Source organism: Cebus imitator, unplaced genomic scaffold (genome assembly GCF_001604975.1).
Source record: "Cebus imitator isolate Cc_AM_T3 unplaced genomic scaffold, Cebus_imitator-1.0 Scaffold284, whole genome shotgun sequence".
Classification (NCBI taxonomy): domain Eukaryota; kingdom Metazoa; phylum Chordata; class Mammalia; order Primates; family Cebidae; genus Cebus; species Cebus imitator.
The window spans coordinates 2,570,991-2,578,511 of NW_016107599.1; the positions used below are offsets into that span (position 1 = coordinate 2,570,991).

The 7,521-nt window shown below is 48.1% G+C and overlaps 1 protein-coding gene across 24 annotated transcripts in view; it reads right to left on the reverse strand.

Annotated features, from left to right (window-relative positions):
• Positions 1-6,238, reverse strand: part of PTK2 (protein tyrosine kinase 2) — a 349,037-nt gene extending 342,799 nt beyond the window's left edge. For 13 of the 24 annotated variants that reach the window (XM_037728962.1, XM_037728960.1, XM_037728954.1 and 10 more), the window contains exon 1: positions 5,990-6,142. The gene's annotated coding sequence lies outside the window, so the exon portion shown is untranslated. Of the gene's footprint in view, positions 1-5,989 lie in introns of all 24 variants that reach the window. The other 11 variants (XM_017501707.2, XM_037728961.1, XM_037728958.1 and 8 more) reach the window with 2 other exon arrangements.
• Positions 6,239-7,521: the final 1,283 nt, after the last annotated feature.

The following is a 7,521-nucleotide window of genomic DNA, read 5'->3' on the forward strand; positions in this document are numbered from 1 at the left end:
TTTTTTTTTTGAGGCAAAGTATCACTCTGTTGCCCAGGCTGGAGTGTGGTGACATGATCTCGGCTCACTGCAACCTCCACCTCCTGGGTTCAAGCAATCCTCCTGCCTCAGCCTCCCGAGTAGCTGGAACTACAGGTGTGTGCCACCACGGCTGGCTAATTTTTCTATTTTTAGTAAAGACAGGATTCCACTCTATCAGCCAGATGGTCTCAATCTCCTGACCTCATGCTTCACCTGCCTTGGCCTCCCAAAGTGCTGAGATTACAGGTGTGAGCCACCATGCCTGGCCTCTTTTTACTTTTACAGGCTGGTCTTGAACTCCTGGCCTCAAGCAATCCTCCCTCGTTTGCCTCCCAAAACATTGGGATTATAGATGTGAGCCACTGCACCTGGCCTATGATCAGAGGTCTTCAATGTTACTACTATAGTTGTTTTTGGGGAACCACAACCTGTACCTACAAGATGCAAATTTACTCTATAAATATGTGCATTCCAGCTGTTCCACTGACTGGGCCTCTTTTGCTCTCTTCCCTCTCCAGGGGCCTACTATTTCCTGAGATACAAGAATACTGCAATTAGACCAATGAATAACTCTATAATAGGCCGAAGCAGGCGGATCACCTGAGTTCAGGAATTTGAGACCAGCCTGACCAACATGGAGAAACCCTGTCTCTACTAAAAATACAAAATTAGCCAGGCGTGGTGGCACATGCCTATAATCCCAGATTCTCGGAAGACTGAGGCAGGACAATCACTTGAACCCAGGAGGCAGGGGTTTCAGTGAGCTGAGATCGCACCACTGCACTTCAGCCTGGGGGACAAAGCGAGACTCTGTCTTAAAATAAAGTAAAATAAAATAAAACAAAACAAAACAAAACAAAACAAGATAGGCCAAAAGCGAGGCCTCTTGTGCCAAATAGCCAAGTTGTGAATGCAAAGGAAAAGTTATTGAAGAAAATTAAAAGTGCTACTTCAGTGAACACACAAATGATAAGAAAGTCAAACAGCCTTCGCCAAGCGCAGTGGCTAACACCTGTAACCCCAGCACTTTGGGAGGCTGATGCGGGCAGATCACTTGAGGTCAGGAGTTTGAGAACAGCCTGGCCAACATGGTGAAACCCTGTCTCTAACAAAAATACAAAAATTAGCTGGGCATGGTGGTGCACACCTGTAATCCCAGCTACTCAGGAGGCCAAAACCCGAGAATCACATCCACCCATGAGGCAGAGGCTGCAGTGAGCCAAGATGGTGCCACTGCACTCCAGCCTGGGTGACAGAGTATGTCTCAAGAAAAAAAAAAAAAAAGAAAAGAAAAGAGCTGTATTGTTGATATGGAGAAAGTTTTAGTGGTCCAGGTAGAAGATTAAGCCAGCCATAACATTCCCTTGAGCCAAAGCCTATTCAGAGAAAGTCCCTCTTCAATTCTGTAAATTGAAGTAAGGAAGCTACAGAAGAAAATCTGGAAGCTAGCAGAGCTTGGTTCATGAGGTTAAAGGAAAAAAGCCATCTCCATAGCATAAAAGTGCAAAATGAAGCAGTAAGTGCTGGTGGAGAAGCTGCAGCAAGTTATCTAGAAGATCTAGCTAAGATCAGTGATGAAGGTGGCTACACTAAACACCATATTTTAAATGAAGAAACCACCTTCTATTGGAAGATGCCATCTAGTACTTTCATAGCCAGAGAGATGAAGCCAACGCCTGGCTTTAAAGCTTCAAAGGACAGGCTGACTCTCGTTAGGGGCTAAAGCAGCTGGTGATTTCAAGTTGAAGCCAATGCTCATTTCCCATTCTGAAAATCCCAGGGTCCTCAGGAAGGATGCTAATTCTACTCTGCCTGTGCTCTACAAATGGAATAACAAAGCCTGGATGACAGCACATCTGTTTACAGCAAGGTTTACTGAATACTGTAAACCCACTGTTGAGATCTACTGCTCAGAAAAAGATTCCTATCAAAATACTACTGTTCACTGGCAAAGTACCTGTTGCCCAAGAGCTCTGAGAGAGATGTACAAGGAGATGAATGAGTTTTTCATGCTTATTAACACCACATCCATTCTGCAGCCAATGGATTCAGGAGTCATTTTAACCTTTAAGTCTTCAAGAAATATACCTCATAAGGGTATAGCTGCCATAGATAGTGATTCCTCTGATGGATTTGGGCAAAGTACATCAAAAACATTCTGGAAAGGATTCACCATTCTAGATGCCGTTAACATTTGTGATTCATGGAAGGTCAAAATGGGATTATAAACAGCAGTTTGGAAGAACTTGCTTCCATTAATAACTCTGAGTGGTTCAGAACTTCAGTAGAGAAAGTAATGCAGATAGAGTGGAAATAGCAAGAGAACTAGAATCAGAAGTAGAACCTGAGGATGACTGAATTGCTGCGATCTCATGATAAAACTTGAACGGATAAGGAGTTCCTTTTTAGGAATGAGCAAAGAAAGTGGTTTCCTGAAAATGTATCTACCCTGGTGAAGATGCTGTGAACACTGTTGAAATGACAACAAACGATTTAGAATACTGCATACACTTATTGATAAAGCAATGGCTATGTCTGGGAAGATTGCCTCCAATTTTGAAAGAAGTTCTATATGGATAAAATGCTTTCAAATAGCATCACATACTCCTGAGAAATCTTTAATGAAAAGAAGAGTCAACTGATGCAACAAATCTAATTGTCTTATTTTAAGAAATTGGCAGACATCTCAGCCTTCAGCAACCACCACCCTCACTTGTCAGCAGCCATCACCATTGAGGTAAGACCATCCACCAGCAAAAAGATTATGACTTGCTGAAAGCTCAGATGATTGACAGTCTTTAGCTAGGTCATGTACATTAACTAGGCACAGTTACCCACACCTGTAATCCCAGCACTTTGGGAGGCCAGGGTGGGAGGATCACTTGAGCCCAGGAGTTAGAGACCAACTTGTGCAACATAGGAAGACCCCATCTCTACAAAAACAAACGTGAAAATTAGCCAGGAGTAGTGGCATGCACCTATAGTCCCAGCTACTCAGGAGGCTGAGGTGGGAGGATTACTTGAAGTCCAGGTTGCAGTGAGCTATGATTACACCACTGCACTCCGGCATGGGTAACAGAACAAGACCTTGTCTCAAAAAAATAAATGCACATTGCTTTTTTAGACATGTTACTGCACACTTAATACACTACAGTACAGTGTAAACGTAACTTTTATATGCACTGGGAAACCAAACAACTAGTGCGACTCACTTTATTGCAGTGGTCTAGAAACAAACCAAGGTATGCCTATACTACAGGAACTAAACTTTTCTCAGATTTTTTTTCACTAGCAAAAAAGAAAAATTCACTTCAAATATGATAAAAAACAGACCTTTTAATGTTACTGAAATTTAAAACAAGACTTGATCCAAGTCTGAATCTACATCAGTTCAGAATGCCTAACCTGAAAATATTAAATTTCAAAACTGAAATTTTATAGTCTTAACACTTTGAAATGCATCTTTTCTAATTCATAAGATAATTTTAATTATTTTCTAAAAATAAATAAAGGAGGAAAAAGGTTTCCATAACCTTTAGAGATATGAACTAAGATCCTACCTAACTCAAATGAACATTCAAGAAAGGACAGTTTTCAAAATTATTTTTTATATTATAGAGTACAATATAAATAATTTTTTCTGCAGGACTCAGTCATTTTTTTTAAGGAGGCTAGCTTTAACATTAGGATTTTCTTAAACAATTTCTCCAACTTCCTAGAAAGAACAGTTATCTGACTAGCTAGAGAACATGGTTTTGAGGACTGAGGGATTAAGTTACATAATTTCCAACAAGAGGCATGGTACTTTTCAGAAAACATTTTAGTATAAAACGTTTTAATGATCCTCATTGCCTCCTCACAATTTCACTGCTGGATTCATGGAACTTCATTCCTAATCTAACATTATTCACTTTCAGTGGGCTTCCAGCCTCAAATAAGGCTTAAGTCCCATCTCCTCTCAGAGTTTGCCCAGTATTCTTTGCTCCAAACCGTAAAAATGGAGTTTTGATTTCCATGGCTTTATGCTCCAAACTGTAAAAACGGAGTTTTGATTTCCATGTCTTTATTTACCCAATGACTTGCTTCTTAATGCATCACGACTGAATGATGTAAAGTATAGGTCCTCCTAACCAGCGTCTACGCTGAAGTCTTAGGTGACTGTGGGCTCCCTCAAAAGGAAACATGTGTTTTAAATAATCTTTGCCTGTGTTCATTAGTAAACTAGATTATTTGATAGTGACATGAAATTATTTAGAGGAAAACGTTGTAATATTAATCTTGATGTTTCTACAGAGTTTAATAAACAAGAAGGTTCAAAGTGATGGTAGATGGTTGGTTCAGCCTGTTTTTCCCCTCCAAGGACAACCACAAATATAAAACACAACGATATTGGGACGCCAACATCCTTAAAATGTTCCTTGTTTGAATATCATAGGGGTTTTCCAATTAACTGAATAGTACAACTGGATGAAAATATTGTACCCCAACAAAAATACGTTTAATGCTAATTTATTTTTATGTGTGTTTTAACTGCTTCATCCGTGTACCCGCATACCACTGATCAGAAGTTTTCAAATATGGGACAATCAGAGTGCTCAACTCTCGAAGACATGATTTTCATGACCCATTTCTCAAATAAAATATTAAGGTTGAGGCTCTGGTATTTCATTTCAAATAGTACTGGTCTGTTTTTCCAGCCATGAAAACGTTTACATTCTAAGTAAAAATCCCAGCGATGGTTAAGTCTTAAATACAAACCCCCAAACTCCTGCACTGCCTTCAGCTTCAGCTTGAATGTATTTCAACCAGTTCCCATAATTACCACAATATTACTATTATCTTAGTCTCACTGCCAAAAACCCAGCTGCAGACTAACTATGCAAGAATGAGACACTGTTGAAATGACTCCGAAAAAAAAAAAATAAGAAACTTTACCCTCACTGAATTTAGCTACAAAATCCTGCAATTAAATGAAACCAATTACACACAAACACCTTCTTCTAAGAAAGAACATGGTGCCGCTACCTAAGGAACCCAGAGAGAAATACCGTCAACAGTTGCGCCTAAGCCACCGCGGCAGAGTCGGGGGCTGGGGGCGGAGAAGAGGAGGAAACTTGGGAAGCACAATGACTCTAGTGAGGGCTCCCGCGAAGAAACCCACGGGGCTCCATCAAACTTGAGGGTTTGCGTTCGTGGACGCGGCGGGCTCGCTGCTCGGCCACCGGCAGGCCGCCCGAAGCCCACCCTTGGCTACCCGCGGGGCGGCGCCCGGGGAGGGAGGTCAGGCAGCCCCAAGCCTCCCTTTCGCGTCCGGCCGGCTGCGGCCGGCGTCCCCGCGATTTTCCTCTTCCTCCTCCTGCGTCTCCCCTTTTGTTTTTCAGGCATTCGGTCCGCTCCGGCGGAGACGGCCCGTCCTTCCCGCGCCCCGGCCTCTCCGGTCCCCCGCGCCTCTGTCCGCCCTGCAGCCCCCCGAGCCCCGGCCTCCTCGTCTTCCTCAGGCCCCTCGGCCTCTCCGCGCGCCCGGCCTTTCCAAAGCCTCCCCCACCATCCTCCTCACGTCCCCGGACTCCCCACGTCCCCCAGCCTTTCCGTCTTCCTCGAACCCCTCGGCCTCCCCGCGCGCCCCCGGAACCCCAGACCTCCTCCAGCCCCCGGCCTCCCCACGTCCCCCAGCCTCCCTGTCTTCCCCAAGCCTCCCGACCACCCAGCGCGCCCCCTGACCTCCTCAAGCTCCTGAGCCTCTCGGCCTCCGCGGACGCCCCCAACCTCCTCACGGCCCCCGGCCTCCCCGCCTCCAGGAACCGCGGCCGGCGGGCCGGGGGCGCGGGAGGGGCCGGTCTGCGCCGCATCCGCCCTGGGACTGACTGGGCGGCCCTGCTCTGCCCCTCCGCCCTCAGGGCCGCGGCCCTGCCCACGACCGCGGCACAGAAGGAACCCGCCCAGCCCCCGGCCCGCGCCCCGCACTCACTCGGACCGCGCCTCGGCGCCGACAGGCGAAAGCAGACGACGACCGGGCGGCGCCGGGCGACGGCAGCCGCGCTCCCTCCCACGCCTCACGCCGCGGGCGCACAGCGGTCCCGGCCCGGCGGCGGCGGCGGCGGGCTCGCGCCCTCGGGGCCGTGCTGAGTCGGCGCGAGCCCGCGCGCGTGCGCGGCAGCCGGCTGAAGCGCGCGCCCTCCCTCGGCAGCGCCGCCGGGCCCAGTCTCAGTCCGGAGTTTCCGCCTCTCGGGGACACTGGGCATGCGCGCCGCCGCCCGCGCATGCTCAGCGCGCCGCCAGGCGCCGCTCCTGTAATTTACCCTGTGGAAGGCCAGGTCGCGGTTTGGGGGTGGCCGGAGGTTCGGCGCGGGCGTGGCGCCCGGACGGGGAAAGCCCTGTCCTCGGGGGTGGCCGGGGTCGCCCCGCCGAGCGGACTTCCTGGGGTCCCACCTGTCGCGCTCTCCGCCAGCGGGATTAGGCAGAGTTCGGGAAAGCCCTCTCCATCCCTTTCCCGTCCCCCAGATCCCGAAGGGGGCCCCTCTAGAGGACCTCCCTCTAGAACGGCCCTGCGGCCCCGCCCCCCAGAGTTGGAAGCCCGCTGTCGGGCACCCGCTGTGGGCCCTGGGCCTTGCTGTGCCCTCTCCAGGCGTCACACCGACCCTAACAAGCGGTTCCTGTGCCCTTTTTGCAGATAGGGAAACTGAGGCTCAGATTCTTTTCGTGGCATTATGGCTAAGTTGGACTGGGCCATGATTTGATTTTGGAAGATGAAAAAGCATGAAAGGGACTTAGAAATCCACTGGAGGTAGACAGGTTACCTAAATGAACTCCCGCAGGGAACAAGCCCGGCAGTCCCTCCGGAGGCCTGCAGACCTGAGGCGGGCTCCTCCGGGCAGAGGAGGGAAGGCTCGCCCTGACCCCGAACCGGCCTGCCGAGATGTGAGCCAGTTTCAGCGAGGAGCTGGTTGGTTAAGACTGGAACGTGCCATGGGTGAGGTGGAGGAAATGGCCAAGGCCAGGTTGGAGGGACTGAAACCTGCAACGGCTGTGCGGCGCCTTGCTTAGGTGCCTGGAGTTTCTTTAGGCAACAGGGAGCCTTTGGAGGGCTTTAAGCAGGAAGTGATAACTGATTTGTGTTATTTAAAAAAAAAAGAAAAAAACACTCTGGCAACCTTGCGGTCGGAAATGAAACCAGAAGCCTCAAGGCTGCAACTTTCATTTTTATGGTGTCGTTTTGATGCTAACCACAAGCCAGCAGGCAGGACAGACAGGCACCGAGGCATTTTGAAAGGTGAACACCCTGAGGCTCAGAGAGGTGATACACAATGCATTGGGAGCTATAAATCAAGTAAAAAGTAAAATAAGATGCTTTTGTTTATCAAGATTTTGCCATATTTAAATGTTTTGGGTTTTATTGTTCTTTAATGAGATGTATTAAGGTTGGTGTTTTTCTGGGTTTTGTTATTTTTTACTACATATGAAATTGTAAGGAATTGCCTCTCCATGTCAGCCTCAGGCCTT